This window comes from Mirounga angustirostris, unplaced genomic scaffold (genome assembly GCF_029215605.1).
Source record: "Mirounga angustirostris isolate CCGP_5_RB_7025 unplaced genomic scaffold, mMirAng1.0.hap1 SCAF_6, whole genome shotgun sequence".
Classification (NCBI taxonomy): Eukaryota; Metazoa; Chordata; class Mammalia; order Carnivora; family Phocidae; genus Mirounga; species Mirounga angustirostris.
This window is the reverse complement of record NW_026991714.1, coordinates 138,072,749-138,089,526: the sequence shown is the minus strand read 5'-3', so window position 1 is coordinate 138,089,526 and position 16,778 is coordinate 138,072,749. Positions and strand designations below refer to the sequence as shown.

General features: G+C 45.3%; 1 long non-coding RNA gene across 3 annotated transcripts; it reads right to left on the bottom strand.

Annotated features, from left to right (window-relative positions):
• Positions 1–306: 306 nt before the first annotated feature.
• On the bottom strand, positions 307–16,342 carry LOC123846861 (uncharacterized). 3 transcript variants are annotated; one of them, XR_010412582.1, is made up of 6 exons: positions 15,799–16,342; positions 15,243–15,352; positions 14,185–14,344; positions 8,888–13,131; positions 6,349–6,418; positions 307–4,508 (listed from the first exon to the last, which is right to left on the bottom strand). It is a non-coding gene; the product is annotated as an uncharacterized LOC123846861 (long non-coding RNA). The 3 variants fall into 3 exon arrangements; XR_006791379.2 differs by lacking the exon at positions 15,799–16,342 and having other exon boundaries at positions 307–3,809; positions 4,366–4,508; positions 15,243–15,791; XR_010412581.1 differs by lacking the exon at positions 15,799–16,342 and having other exon boundaries at positions 15,243–15,791.
• Between the last annotated feature and the right edge of the window lie 436 nt (positions 16,343–16,778).

The window sequence follows — 16,778 nt, the reverse complement described above, 5'->3', positions numbered from 1 at the left end:
CATCACTGTTGCCAGGCTCTGTACTAGGCCCCAGGATCACTACAGTAGAAAAGACAAACCCGGTCCTTGCCTTCTAAGAGCGTATGGCCTCATTTGTTTATGCGGGATTTTAAAAAAAACATGGGTATATGCCTAGCTTGTACTTTAATACTCCACATGCGATCTTAATTCCGTTGTTAAAAAATGCATAGAAAAAAGACTGGAGGGAAGTATACTAAATTGCTGATAGGGATTCTCTTCAGATGATGGGAGTTTCTTTGCTTCGTACATTTCTATTTTCACCAAATTTCCTGTAATAAGAATGTATAAGGGAGAAAATCATAAACTTTATTTGAAAATAAGGGAGAAAGAAATCACCTGCCAAGCAGAGGGGAAACTCAAAGCTAGCCCTTTTCACCGCCTCCCTATGCTGGACTTTCAAGTATGCCTAGCATTGCTGGTTCCCTGCTGAATCTGGAACCAGCATCTCATGCGAAGTAATTTGGGGCACTTCTCAGGCATGACTGGGGCCCGGGAGGGAGGCAAGCATCTCCCGATTCAATGTGAAGTTCTTAGGGCACCACAAAGAGAACAAGAAATAACTATCCTCTTCTTTCTCTTAAGTTAATTCACTGAAATAGGAAGCCCACAGTCATGTTGTCCGGGCTGGTTCCTCTGTATGCTGATGAGCTCTGATACCCTCTCCCGTCTTCCATAGTCAGCGAGTGACTTCCTTGTCCGCAAACTTCCTGCTTTTGCTAGAATGTTACCATCCCAGTAGGGGAAGGGGACCTCCATGTTGGGAATTTTCTGGCCTGTTCTGTCCCTAGTAGACTCTTGAAGCTTGGGAATGAAAGATGGTACCTAAATACAAACTATTCTTGTCAAATGCTTTGAAAGCGTACAGTGAGCCAGGCTTAAAAGAGCAGAAATATGACCATATTCAATGTCATTTCACTTACTGCAAGAGTTACACTTGACAAAGTTCATCCTGAAATATTTTCCATACAGTTTAAAAGAGTTAAATATCTTGAAAATCCTCTCCCTAGACTCCCCCCAGACATCTCAATTCTCAGTTATTTCTGGTAGATGGAAACATTTTAGTTCTCTAAGCCTTTTGTTAATTCAGTCTTTGGCTATAGGTCCAGGCTGCAGCATTGTACAATGCCAGGGGGCTCCATTCACAGAGCTGTCTCCTGGAGTCTTGCAACATGGTGTCTATATGGATCCAAAAATGATTTTCAAAACAAGTCTTCTTGATGTTCCTGAATTTCTGATAGGGATTTTGGATATTTAATTCTGATAAACATGCTCAAAGGGAGGGTCATATATACTCTGGGATCATGATCATGATGATCACACCCACCCTTCCCAAAGTGTGTTCATTCCTAGTTCCTTGGGATGTCAACAGATCTTTTGCAAAAGACAAGGGCCATGATTTAAATGTAAATGAATTTAGGAAAGGCTGTTTAAGTAAATTTAAACACGGCTTTTATTGCAGGAGGACCTGGTCTTGAATATGCTGGTGGCCTGTATCTTTATGAATTTCCAAGATAGCAACAGAATATACAATGTTTCCAAGTTTTTGAATACTGAAGGGCCAGCCCCTCCGATTTCCCTTTTTGGCTTTGCCGCCATGCCTCATACGGCCCCCATCTGCTGTAGATACGATTACTGGCTCTGAGGCATCAAATCTAGGCCAGCGGTTCTCAAACATCAGTGCGCATCAGAGCTCCCTGGAGAAGTTAAAACATGATACCTGAGCCTGTCCTAAGAGGTTCTGATTCAGTAGGTCCCAGTGGGGCCTGAGAATATGCATTTCTGGGTTCCCAGGTGATGCTGTTGCTGCTAGTGGAGGGACCATATTTTGAGAACGACTGATTTAGAGATATTTAGTGATTCCCCAGCAACAGACAACCTGGAGGAACAGGAGTGATTTTCTAGTACAGCTGATCCTTTTAGATATGAATGTCCCATTTCCCCATGAAATGCAGGATAGTGAAGAGACACTTGGTTTTGAGAGACGAGGGTTGAGGGCCGAAAAGTGCAGATGAGCTCTACCGGGGAACGTAACTAAATGCACTCACAGAAGCTACAGCACAAGGTAGGAGCTCGTCTGGGACAGGGGTAAAGAGCGCTAGTTTGATGTCTGACAACCTGGCATCAAAGCCCAGGCCAATAATCTCTCTGCAGCCGCAGCTTCCTCATCTGTCATGTAAGCATCATGCTCTTTGCCTGCTATGGTTACGGGAAGGGCAAACCGGATAGCAGGTGTAAAGCACTAAGCACCATATTCCACAGCAGGCAGTCAATAAAAAGAAGGAAGACTTGCTTACTGGGAATAAGGCAAGGATGGGGTACAGGAAACGGCCGAGCAAGGCCAGCAACACACCTGATTTACTGAACAGCTGGTCCAAGTTCCCTTAAAATCCTTTTGTCTGGGATTGGTTCCTTGTTGTGGTACTGCAATTAGGACAGAGAAGCCCCTCGGGGCGTGGCAGGGGGTTGGTGGACTGTGGATGCCAGGGGCAGGACAGCCAACTCAGAAACTGCCCCGTCTCAGGCTTCTCCCAGAGCCCTCCAGTGCCCAGCACGATATACAGTAGATGTTCATGAAATATCTGTTGAAAAATCAATGTATTTGATAGAAGGATGCAACCAAACTTGACCCCTGGGGCCACTGAATAATAAAACACCAAGATTTTGCTTTAGTTGCTCAAGCTTTTTCCTCTCAGAACAAACAAAAAACCAAAATGAAATGAAATGAAAATAAAATCAGACAAGCCTTTGTTTCTGAAAAACACTGAACAAATACACTCGAGTTATCATTCTCAAGAAAAATCAATGACTTGCCCATCCACCAGTATATGAGCCTTCGGCGTTGACTTGGAAACACTGGAGCCCTCCTGGCCCGAAGCTCTCTGGAGTCCTCTGGCTGAGCCCACAACTCCAGCCTTCCCGGCTGGCCGATCCAGTGTGAAATCATTTCCTTCTTGGAGCGCGGAGCCTCCGCTGCAGGGACGAACGCGTCTGTGAAGCCCTCTGCCTTTTGGCGAACACAGCGAGTGCACAGAGAAAAGAGGCAATCAGGCAGCTCTAGGGCTTGGGGTTTTGGAAGAGTGGGGTTATGGAATAGCAAGGGGGAATTAACCACAGCCAGGAGAATGGCCAAGAGCTAAGCAGCTACCTGGCTGAGCAGCAGACTCACCCTGGGGGAACTTTTATTTAAATTATTGTTATTATCATTATTAAAATTATTATTTAATGACAGACTCCTAGGTCTCACCCCAGACTAGATTCAGAATCTCCATTGTCACATCCTCTTTTGGAGATTCCGTGGTAAAAGAAAGTGCGGGCGTCGATTCTGTTTCAGTCCCGGAGATACCATTGTTCTGAGCTACTTCCAACCTTTGCAGCTCACCCAGGGGTCTCGGGCTCAAGAGAATTCCTCCCCAAGTGCTCTCCATGGATGACCAAGCCAACAACATCGAAGAGGAGGGATGTGCTTTTAAGAACGTGCAATATGGAAATGAAGAGAGGGGGACATTCTCGAAGACTCTTCTCGTGGTGGCAGCCCATGTCTACACGCGCATCTTAGAAAGCATTCATCTTCAACGACGGTCCCGGAGAGGGACTAATGCAGAGCAGAAGTAGGCCATGATGTCTGCTTAGAAGAATGTTAAGATGCCTCCTTTCGGCAGTTTGGCTCTCAGGAAGGAAAAGTAGGTGAGGAGGACCCTCTCAGTATCTTGCTAAGAAGTCAGGGGCCAGATCTCGAAGCTGAGAAGCTGGGAATGGCTCTCCCAGCTGCTCCTATCCGGCTGTCCCTGCTGCACAGGGGAGAGGCTCTCATTATGAAGGGGTCTGTAGCAAGTGCTTTCCACACCCTATTTCAATTCATTGTCACACCGGTCCTGTGATATAGGTCAGGGTCGGCACACTATGGTCACCACCAGCTTTTGTAAATACAATGTTACTGGCTCATAGGGACTGCCGTTCATTTAGGTGCCACCTGCACTACTTTCACCCCCCAGCAGCAGAGAGGGGTGCTTGGGACAAACACCCTACGCCCTGTATTGAAGAGATGTCTGCCCTCCCATGTTCACGGCAGCCTTATTCACAATAGCCAAGATATGGAAACAACCCTAAGCGCCCATCGTCAGATGGATAAAGAAGATGTGGTATATATACACACAAGGGCATAGTATTTAGGCATGAGATACAGAAGAGACTCATGACATTTGTAGCAACGTGTATGGACCTTGAGGCCATTATGCTCTGTGAGACAAGGCAGACCCAAAAAAGGACAAATACTGGATGAGTTTACTTTTGTGTGGAATCTATAAAAGCCACACTCATGAAGACAAAGAGCAAAGTGGTGGTTACCAGAGGCTCGGTGCGTGGAATAGGAGAAATGGTTGAAGGTACAAGCTTGAAACCAGTCGGTAAATAATCCCGGAGATCTAATGCACAGGATATTGAACGGAGCCAATGTTGTGGTATTATAATAACCAAACTCTTAATTATTCCTGCCACAAAAGCGAAATGATAATTATGTGAAGTGATAGAGACGCTAACACTGTAATGAAATCATAATGTATAAGTGTATCAAATTTACACGATCAACATACTGTATACTTCAAGCATACACCATGTTATAGGACAAACATATTTTGATTCAAAAAATAAAAGAAATTAGGCCATGAATAAGAAGGAAATCCTACCAGTTGTGACAACATGGACAGACTCTGAGGGCATTAGGCTACGCGAAGTAAGTCTGACAAACACTGCATGTTCTCACCTAGCAGTGGAATCTAAAAAGGTTGAATTCAGAAATAGAGAATAGAATGGTGTTGGCCAGGGGTTCGGCGTTGGGGTGCATGGGGAGATGCTGGCCAAAGGGTATAAATGCTGAGTTATGAGATGAGTATATTCTGCAGATATTAGGTAAAGCACTGTGGCTATAGTTAACAACACTGTATTAAACACGTCAAAGTTTCAAGAGAGGTTAAAAATGTTACTAAAACAAAAAAATAAAAACAAAACAAAACACTATGCTCCACAAAGTCTAAAATTTTTACTATATGTCTCATTACAGAAAAAGTGTGTTGATCCCTAAAACTGTGGGATCCCTATTGGCCCCACTTTACAGATGGGGAACAGAGGCACAGAATGGCTGTGGGTCACCTAAGATCATTTCGGTTATAAATGAAAGGGTCAGAGATGCCTTTGGCCCCCAGGGATAACTAGTCCCATGCTTCTCCCACCCTTCACTGTTGTGCTTCCTGCTGTGTAGCATTGGCCCGTTCCTGCTAACTGTGTCAGCCAAGAAGGACATGTTTATCTGCTGTGAACGTAACATCTCAGGCTGACGATCACACAGAGGCCTGCAGGGGATTCTGGAGTCCCAGAGAGTGGTCATCCAGCCCCCCCCCTCCTCTCCAAGCCCCTAAAAACTGAGCTCCCAGCCTGCCCAGAGTTTATAGGAGAGAAAGAGCCATCCAACATGGACAGAGACAGCTCTCTAGAGTCCAGGAGACCAGCTCAGGGATACATGGACTGGGGAAGAACTCGAGAAGAGCTAGATAGCCCCAAGCAAAAGGGCAACCGCTGCTCTTGGCTGAACAACACCCCCCATGGAGCTCATCCCTGGTCCTCTCACTGAGGCCAGGCCCATGTTTGTCTTGACTCTGTTCTGTCTTTTCACCCAGCCTTGGCTTGATCTGCCTGTTGATGTTGCTCACCACCAGGATGCCTCCCGTGCGGGGTTCCCATCCGGTCTGGTTTCTGCCCGTTTGGCTTTGGTTCAGACTTAAACCCTGTGGGTAACAGATCACTCCTCAACTGGGGTCTGCAGCCTCTAAGGAGTGTCAGAACTAAAGCTCCACATCTTAGGCAGAAAACCAAACATTTCCACACATTTCCTGAGACCAAACCAATCCCAAGATAGGATAAGTAAAATTGGTGGAAAAGAAGGCTGAGTTAAAAGTCACCAGAATTTCTGAGAATACAGAAATAGTTATATAAATCACGGTAAAGCCATACAATGGAATACTATGCAGCCAGTTAAAATGAGATTAATGAAGATTTTTAAATGATGTGATATAGCAGAGGCAGGGGCAGCTTCATGGGTGTGGGACCTGAGCTATTAAACAGGGTCCCATCCTTGATGCCCATACTTGGTTTAATACTCCATGGCTACTATCCAGAAATTCTTAGTAATTTTTGAAAAGGAGGCGCCACATTTTCATTTTGCACTGAGCCCAGAAATTATGTAGCTGGTCCTGAGCAGGGATATCTCCCAGGGGGAGTCCTGGGGGAGTTGGGGGAGTCCCCTCCAACCCCCACCCCCCACCCCACCGTTCTCACCCTGACTAAGGCTTCCATGTGAGGATTCCTTTCCAGCATTTCTTGGGAAATTTTTGTGTTGTTCAAAATCCTGAAAGAAAAATTAGTGAAGAAATTAGGACCATGAAAAAAAGTATTGTAATTTTCCTGCAAGAATCAAAGCTTAACAATCAACAGAGAGACATTGCTGGTTTGAATCCATCAATGTTAACTCAAAAGCAAGAGCAGAAAACACGGGCAGGTTAAGATTGACATTTCCAGGAACCAGGATCAGCGTACATAGGAGAGAAGTGATCATGATCTACTCAGTCAATCTTGTTTGTAGCTCTTATCTCATTACAAGTGTGTGTTCATGACCCTGACTGCTGTGAATGGCAAGTCATTCTTGCAAATAAAACAAATATTAAATTTATATACATGTATATATATATCCTATTAATGATAATCTGATATATATACATCCTATTAATGATAATCTCAGAAATAACAAGTAATTTTGACATGTAATTCTGCACAGGGCTTTAACTTTGCTAGATCTAAATGTCACATTATTTGGCTATTACCCAATAATGTTCACTGATATTTTCCAACATTTGATTATTTACTACATGCTATCATTCTTGTAAATTTACCAAATTTAGTATGTCTAATTTATTGAACCAATATTGTTAGAAATTCATAGAATGAGAAAAGAGTATGAACAATGTTGGAGTTCTTTTAAGACTAACTTAAGATTTCAGGAAGTTCCAAGAATTCCCAGGAATTCCAACTTCTCATTTGTAAACCCTGAAGATTAATATCCCCTGGGAAACACTGATGCAACATATGATTGTCCAGCGAGAGACCACAATTTCCAGCCTCCCGTGCAGCTAGGTATGGCCATGTTCTAGGTTTCGACCAATAAGATGTAAGCCCACATAAAACGTGAACCTTCTGGATTATATTTTTATGAGGAATCTGTTTGTCCTCCACTCTCTCTTTCCCTCTTCTCCCTGGCTTTGAAGTGATGAAAACTGGAGGAGCCATATGGAATCAAGGTATGGAGACCATGTGTTAAAGAGAGTACTCCTCCAGCCTGTTCCCTGGATTGCCTTGTGGAGCAGAACTGCCCACCTGCCCTAGCCTATCTTTAGACTATTACATGAGAGATAAATAAATACTACTTTATTTTTGCCTCTGTATTTTGGGGTCTCCTTATTACAGCAGCTTAGCCTATATGAACACACATAGGAATATGTTTGTGCTACAATGGTTAGCATTAATGACTTCTGCTAAACAGAATACTAGAGCATTGTACACAGTTGCCTATTACATTATATTATATTGTGTATTACATTGTACACAGTGTTGAGTATATGCAATATAATCTCAATCACTAAAAACTAACAAAGAAAATGCCCAGGAAAAAATATGTCAAAAGCCTGCCAACAAAGGGGATGGAAAAAGCCAAGACAGACATTGTTCCTGAAATAAATTAGGGGGTGTTATCTATACAGCCATTAAACTTAATACTTACTGAGCACTATTTATGTTCTGGGAAAAAAAGCTAATAGAGAACAAGGAAGACTTATTCACTCCTAGAAAGGAAGATATTTGTAAGTAATTACCAGTATGAATGATAAAAAGAATTTATTCTCTCCTTTTGATGAGTCTTTTTCCAGATATTGGAATATTGGTGAGGTTTGGGATTTTGGATAATCTCAACCTCCTTGAAGGACTGGTCATTTCTACCATGTCTGATAGAAGCTGATGGTTTCACCAGGAGGTGGTCCACCCCTTCAGCGATCCTCCAAGGCTAACAATGGGCAGAAGGCCAAGGACTTCCATTTCACATTCTTGCCTCCCTCTTCAAAAACCTCAATGCACAGCTTCCCAAGCCCGGGGCTAAAGAAAACTGGAAAACATCCAGCTCCATTATGCTCTCTGTGTCGAGGGAGCCCTTACCTGAGAACACATAGGTTGTTGGGTTGCCATCTTGGAAAAACCAAGGGTGTCTATTTGGTTTTCATTGAGGGAAAAAGCTAAGAAAGCTGAACACACAGGAGAGTGGAAATTTGGCATTTGTCTTACACGGTAGCTTTAATTTTTGCAGCCCTAAAAAAAGTGAGAAACTCTAGTATTCTGTTTAGCGGAAGTCATTAAATATCCTGTAAGAGCCTGTTCGAGTCAGTGAGAGGCAGTAAGTTTGCTGTTAAGTAATACTTGGTATTTACTAAAGGCTTTATCTGCCTATCTGTCCATCTGCATGCCTGGCTAACACGTCCAGCTCTGTCAGCTACTGCAGGGCATTTCTGTCCACATATCTGTCAAATTCCATTTTTCACCAGAAGCTTCATTAGGAAATAGAATCCGAGCCGTCTTAGAGGCACTTTACACAGCTGAAAATAATGAAGGAGAAGTCAATGCAATTAACCAGGCCCTTAACAGTAGGATTTGAATAGTGAAGGAACTAATTATGCGCCCCAGGCACCCACATATTGTATTTGCCACATCATCAGGCCGCAATAAAGAATGTCTCAAAGCTGTGCATCTCAAAGGACAGGAGTGAGACAGGGATTACCTTGGTGAGTTCCTTTCCTTCCTCCTCTCCGTACAGAAGGCTGAATCTTACAAGGCAGAGTCTGCAGTTATCTGCCCACTATCCATTCTTCCCTTCTTCTTTACTAAAAGCATCATTTTACTCAGATTGAAATATGCCCAGATAAAAGAACATGTTTCCTAGTCTCCGTTGCACCTATAAGTGGCCAATGAAATGTCAGTGGAAGTCAATTGAGGCTTCTGAGAAGGCTGCGCTTCTCCTCTTTCTCTTTCTTCAGCCTGAAACGTGGATGTGATAAACGGAGTTCCAGCAGCCATGTTGTTACCATGAGGTGATTTTAGGAGAGGAATTCATGAACTTAACATGGAAGAACAGAAAGATTAAAAGAGGTTGAGTCCCTCATGACTATGAAGCTGTCATACCGCCATGGGATTACCAACCTCTACACTTCATGTTATATGACAGAAAAATAAACCTTAAATTTCTATCACAACTGCTAACTGGGGTGTTGGTTACTAGCAGCAAGTCTAATTTTGACAGGTACAACTTACCTTTCTACCTTTCCCACAGACATTTCCAAGAGCCCTAGAGAAATTCAATCATCGACTGAAGCAGTCGTTCATCAACAGACATTTACTTAATGCCCAACTCCCCAGTCCCCGCTGGGGAATGGAAGGGTGTGTAGGCATGGTCTCTGACCCTGTGACACACTTCCCCTTTTCCCCATTAGCATGAGTTGCTCTGTTCCACTGAGCTTGGAATCTTTGTTCGAGCTGCCTTGCAACAGAGGAATTATGTAAGCAGAGAAGGCAAAGAACCTCCTTTGTTCTTCTTACTATCACCCATAATCCTTGGCACAATGCCTCCCCCTTAGGTGCTCAAGGTCTCTGGGTAGGGGTACATGAAAGCTGAGTTTTCAGCCCAGACCAGGCTGCTTAAGCATCTGCCCATCTCTGAAAATCATCATATAAAGGGCTGCCCACTTCAGACTCAAGGTTCACTGATGATGCCCTGCCTCTTTCCCAGCCACGCACTTTGGAGCTCAGACCCCCATTCCATCCTCATCACCATCTTCAGATATGATGCAGAGGAAGATGGAACTTGCTCTCTGTTCTGGCTCTGCCTCTCCATCCTGGCCTCATATCAGGCATCACCTCATTGAGACCGACAGGCACCCTTAGGCGATGAGCACACCGTGCATCCTCCAACAGGTCACATGTATTCAGGGTGAGGAAACCGTCAAATCAGCCAGGCTGTGGCCCATTCTGTCAATGTGTCTAGAGCGGGATAATCTCTAAAGATGGCGGGTTTCATCAGCGACCAGCCAGTGGGTCTCCCGTGGTACATCCCTGGGGTCTTTTTTTAGGAAAGGAATTGTGGGCCAAATACACCATTTGTCTCTCTCCAGCCTTCCTGGGCTCACCCGAGTGCCAGCTCCCAAGCCAGTCATGACAGAGGCAGGCCATCTGCCAGGTCCTTACTCTAGCCAGCTGGTGAGGGGAGCATCAGTCTTGCCGCCCAGGCCCACGTTATGCTGGAGGGCAATGTAGTTTGAATACCTGCTCCATCCCTTTCGACTTCTGGGACTTTGGACAAATTACTTAACCACGCTAAGTGTCAGTTTCCTTGGGGATAATATATCGACCTTACAGCGTTGTTATAAGGATTAAAGGAGTAAGTGTGTAATAACCCTCAGCCCTGTTCCTAGAGCATTGTGAGCTCTCAATAAATGTTAACTGTCACCATCAGTATTATTAACACCTAGCATCACCTGTTATTTTAACTGTCTTGTAACTTGGTGAGCATTAAACATATTTAAGGCTCTGATGTCGATAAAGAATCACAGACTTTTTTTGGGGGGGTGTACCTTTTTACTTATTTTTCTCAACTCCCTTACTTTATTTCTCCTTCTTCTCTCTAGTGATATTATTTATCTTTTAGATTGTAAGGAAACAACCAAATTCCAGTCCGAGCTCTCAGTGGAATGCCCTTGCTCAGAAGCATCTTTATCACTCATCATCTGATTGGGTCCACTTGCTGATTTTTTTTTTTTTTCATGAAGTTTACAGTAGAGGGTCAAGTTACCTGCCCATTTTCTTCCCGGGACGCTCCCATCCACGGATATGTCTGAGGTGTGGTGAGACAGGCAGAAACATAAAGACACATGTGGGAATAAATGTGTAAATGTATTTAGACTGTATTTGGGGAAACTGGGCTTTCACCGCCATCTAAATTCAACAGAGCTGAATGTTCAGACCAAACAGTGGTTAGCCGTTGACACCAAAAACCATTTGCAGCCCAAATTAGACACAACAAACCTGGGAAAGAATTTTGAAAAATCCAAACCTTGCAACCCACCCCTCACCTCAGACTACGTTAGGCATCAGAAGTGAAGGGAAATATGCCTGCCAGGAGGACACAGAGGCCGGGGCAGATTCCTGGGGCTGTAGCAGGTGAAAAACACATTTGCTGAAGCAGAGCATGTTTGGGGATTGGGATAAAAAGCCGGGGGTGTTTATAAGTCAAGGCCCTTGGTCCTGCTTCCCCTGGATGCCCACTAGGAAAAGCTGTCAGAGCTGGGTGGGGGGCGCGGGGGCTGGGGCTGGGTTATCCTTATGCCGATGTGACTGGTAACAAAGTGGGAAAACTCAGGGATTCAGAGCATGAGTCTGGCCAAGGCTGGGCCTGCAAAAGCCAGACTGGATTACACGTAGGTGGAGGACTTGGGTGGGCCAGAGAAGGCAGGCCCTGCAGGAGAGGAGAGCCTCCACCACCCTCAGGAGCCGCTGTCTCCTGGTGACTATGAAGAAATGGAGGCCTAGGGTGGTCAGATCTGCAGATGTTTTAAGAAAAGCTAAAAAAGCTCCCGATTTTCAATTGTTGGCAACTGTTGGAACATACTTTATAGTACTGTGTACAGGCTGAAGCAGACCAACCCTTCTGCTGGGTCCAGCTTCCGGAGCAGCTTCTCCATTCTAGGTGGGGGCTGGCTTTTATCTTACCTCTGACGCTTGGAGGTGTCAGGGGGTGGGTTGAGAGCCCGCATGTATCCACGTTCACTCCTCCGCCCGTATCTTCCTACCGCTAAGTTAATCTAGCCTAAGAACTCCTTTGCAGCTCTGAGAAAAGTGATGCTCAAAAATCAAAGGACAAGCCCAGACAAAAACCTTCCAGATGGAAGCCTCAAAGATTGAGCTTCACTTTTCTTTTTTACGTATTTTGTCAGGTCCCAGAATGGTTGGCCACATTAAAAATCACAGGTGTCTTAGTCACAGATGCTCTGTAGGTCCTCCCAGGACAGGACAGGCTTGGGAAGGAAAGGAGACATGGTGGGGAACGAGCAACACACCCTAGACCACCCAGGAGGTGGAGGACACCTAGTCAGGGGCCAAGTTTATGGCCCTGCCTCTACCGACTTTTAGTTTGGGGCCTGTATTCCCAATCTGCCCCTGGAATTTGCAATGTCCAGACGATGGCTCTGTGGGGGTCCTGGGGACCAAGGTTTGCAGAGAAGAGTGTCGTGCGTGGGAGGGAAGAGTGAAGTCAGAGGGTGCCCCGTTGGTCCCCAGCAGCGGGTCACGGTGGCACCTCTATGTTTCTGCACTGACCAAGCGAGGGCTGTCCATGGGAGCCCAAATGCCGAAGAGGCCAACATGTCTTGGAATGAGGGCCAGCATCCGAAGACACACACTGCACAAAAATCTCCAATTCCAGGCAAGTGCTGTAGCAACCCCATCAGTCAGGGCTTCTAAAGGCTGCACAGCGTGCCTTCACCATCACAGCGTATCTGGGCAAAGGGAAGAAGAGGAAGGCAAAAACAAAAAACCCCCCAAAAAACAAACCAAAAAATAAAACTCAAGGTACGGCTCCCAAGCCTGAGATTAAGCCCTAAGGGGCTGGCTGCGAATCACCACGGTGGGAGCAGTTCTCTCCCCACGCCCGCCTTGCCTTTCCCGCCGATACCAAAGTCCCTCTCTCACCCACAAGCACACGCCCCAACCTTTCACTTTGTTCCCTAGAGCTCAGACACTGGGGCTGCTCAGAAAGATCTGGGAGCTTGCAGAGCATTGTGGGTACTGACATGCAAATGAGGAGCGCAACCAAGCGTGTCCCACATTGCTTCCGAGGACCTGAATTTTTTATGGCTTATATGTGCTTTTTGATGTTTTCATTGTCTCCAGCATAACTGATATGCATTCTGATTCTGACAACTGGAAGTTTCTTTCTTTCTTCTTTTTTTTTTCTTTTCCTGGAGCTGGTCTTCTCTACCTCAAAACAAAACAAAACAAAAACAAGGGGGAGAAAAACAAAACAAAAGCCAAAAAAAAATTCACTGTAACAAACTGAGGTTACTTTAAGAAGTGAAAAATTTTAAGCAAATCCAACCACAGGAGCAACCAGGAAAGGAAAACATGTTGATTCTCTTAAATTCCTTGGAGGCAAACAACTCCAGCTTTCCTATCTCTCTTAAAGGGACAACTTCCAGAAGTGGGGGGGGGGGGGGGGGGAGTGCTGTTTTTCTCATGGTGGTCAGTGGTGAAGAGGCTGTTGCTATTAGGAAATACGCCCTCCCCATCTGTTTGCACTTGCTCCTAATGAAGTTGGGGAAGTTCATTTGGAAAAAGTGAGAGCCTTACAGGACCTCCTCCCCTACACACGCTCACACACACACACACACACTTCAAGGACGAAGTGAGCTTTTAAGGGGATCATTTCATTTTATAGCCATTTGCCCTTAAAGGATCCAGAACACCATCTACCCACGCCAAATACCTCAGATTCAGTGGTTTTTCTGGTTTGGCTGAGGGAAGGAGTTGCTGGACACAATCACAAGAAAGACATTTTGGCGAGAATCCTGCCAACTGCCCACCCCCCAACTCAGGTGACTAAGATTGTCAGGTAATGGGCTGGGTCTGAGAGAACCTGTCAGAACCTGGACATTGGACCTTCCGAGCATTCCAGCTTCGTTCCAACCTTAACCACACAAAGAGAAAACAGGGCAAATCTTGTTGATGTGAACACAATGGCAATCTCTATAAAAATCCTAATGAACCTTGCATTTTGCTTGCCATTCTGCTCATCCAAGGACTTGCGACTCATCGTTCCAACCTCCACATATCTCCTTTGTCCAAATTCAGCATCATTGTTTCCATTCAGCAACATGCTGTGCTTCCATCGGCCTTGGATGACTCGTCCGCCAAGAACAGACAGATTTCCCACTCCCCAGTGCCCCTACTCCCCACCCTCCATATCCGGGACAAGTTAGACCCAGTTGCTCTTTGACATCCCTCTTTGGAACTTTCTCCCACATTCCTCACCTTTGCTGCAGTTCCCCCACAGGTTCCAAATGCCTCCAGGTTCCGAGGCCAGAGCTGCAGAATGGCACCCTCAAGGTCAGAACTGCTCCTCTGGCAACTTCTGTCCCCATCCTCAGCTTCCAGCTGCTTTCCCGGCTCACAGGCTGTGTTCCAAGTATTTCTGAATGAAAGAAGGCAGCACTCCATGTTTATTAAACAGTTTCAGACACTTGGTATCTAATTTCCACTAAAGGCCTGAGAGGTAGGTATTAGCATTTTCATTTCACAGGTGATAAATTCGAGGCTCTGAGAGGGTATACGACTTGCCCAAAGTCCCCAGCTGTTAAGTGTCCAAAGTTCAGAGATCTCCTGGTGACACACCCTTTCTCCAGAAGAGACACCTCTCAGTCCCTTCTCCATTGTGAAGACACTCCCACAAATAACATTTCTGGGACCTCCGCAATGACCCCATCAAGTAGATATTAATAACAACCCTGCTTTACAAATGCAGGACCGAGTAGCATAAATCCCTACATTCCTATTGCAGTTCTGTTCTCTTTTTCCAGAACCTTCTTTGAAAGACCACAACAACTGCTGTGATTAAAAAGGAGTCTGATTCTCCCCTGGCCTAAGCCACTGGGAGGGGGAGGAAGGTAGGTGAGGAATTCCAAGAAGCTATGTTAACCTTTTCAATTATAAACGCCTTTAGGGACTTAATTCACGAAACCGCTCTGAAGACCACAAGCATTTATGATCCTTCTAAATATACCCACATGAGCCTCCAGAAGCATCTTAGGTAGTCAGAACCCAGCTCCGTAAAACACATAAATACATTTAAAATAGCAGTAACTGTTTCCACCCTTCGATTTTTTTTTTAATGACTGAGTGTACCCCACATAGAAATGTGGGCAGCCACCCCTTTAATAGCACTATTTATATTTAGCTTATCAGGATATAAATGGAAGCACAGTAGGCTCACATAGCAGCTCTGGGTTTATTTGCTTTCAACTTCAGAGCCAGACAGTCCTGAGTTCGTACTGACAATAAAAATAAAGAGAGACCCAAGTAAGCGTTCTCACCTCATCTCCGGCTTCCAGCCGTCATGCCCCTCGGTGCATCCAGCTTTCTCCCCCTGGAGCATCTGAGAGCTCTCCCGTGGGGAAAGGAGAGAGATGTCAAATGGGCTCAGCTTTTCAGATAATGAAAAGGAAGAGGACTTCTTGAGAAAGGCTTAGTGGTGGTGGCTACAGTAGGGCTCTAGGAAAACTCAAGCGGAGCAAATGAGGGCGAACCCAAAAAGAAACAATATTCCGCACTTCAAATTCGAGCTGTCCAAACTCCCCGCGCACAACCCCTCCCCGGCACCCTCACGTTGTTTCGGCTTCAGGCTCTTGAAGAAAATGTATTTCTTTTGACATTTAATAATGTCTGTTGACACGCAACATCCCTGCTAGAGCTTTTCATTTTTTTATTAAATGATGTAAATTCTGTAACTGAGACCAGTTGTCATCAAACATCATAAGGCCAATCATGCCTCAAGTCATCAATATTTATTGTCCCTGGTGGGGGAGAGGCTGTTTTCAGTTTGGAGCAGATGGCTTTAATTTTTAAGTGGGATAGTTAAAGCAGACGCACCTAGGATAAAATGTCAGGCCAGCAAGGATCTGCCAACATGGTACAATTGAGATGTTCGTGCAGCTGGAAGGAAAGGGGGACGGGGAAGAGAAGGATACCCAGGGAGAAGGGAGAAAGGGAAAGAGGACGGAGGCACGGGCCAGGGAAGGGGGAAGAAAAAGAAGTGGGAAAAGAGATTAAAATATATATATATATATGCTCATCGACGTGTAGCATTTACAGGAACCAAAACCTCCCCTGAAGGATATGCAGAAAGACCTGGGGAAGTGAGGAAGACGCCAGGCTCTGGAAGGGCAGGCTGAGCACCCCAGAGGAAAGTAAGTTGGAGAAAGTGAAAGTGAAGTGCAGGAGAAGAAGGGAACGTGAAAGAGAACCTGAAAGAGAAGGCAAAAGGCAATAAATAAGATAAAAATGTGAGCAAAAGCGAATGACGAAAAATGAGAAAGGAAAAGAAAAAATGAGAGTAAAACAGAAAGCAAAAAGAAAGAAGGAAAAGGGATGGGGAGATCCATAGAGAGAGAGCGAGAGAAGGAGTGAAGGGAGAGGCAGGGGCAGGAGGGCTGGCCTGGGAGGCGGGGCCCGTGGGGGACCAGGAAACAGGCCGCATGGGAGGGGGGTTGGGAAGTCTTTGGGCAGGCCAGTCCAGGGTCAGTCAGGAGTTGGTGGGGTTTGTCTTTGACACCCTCACCTGGACTGCCTGTGCCCTCTCCACCTCTTAGAAGTTCCCCTATTACAGGCAGGCTTCTGGAAGGGTCTAGAATTTTCTCACACCTGACCCTCAGGAAAGGCTCCGAGTATTTCATTCACACTGAGCCATAAATGACTAGTAAGACTTAATGGAATACTTCTGGCTGGGCTCAAGTTTTCCTTGTTCGATTTTAGTTCTAATGGCAAATTCTGAGACATTGGGCATCCAAGTAGGGAAAATTTTAGGGGATGTGAAGCTGGTGGCCAGAGTCTCCTCCTATATTCAAGTCTGT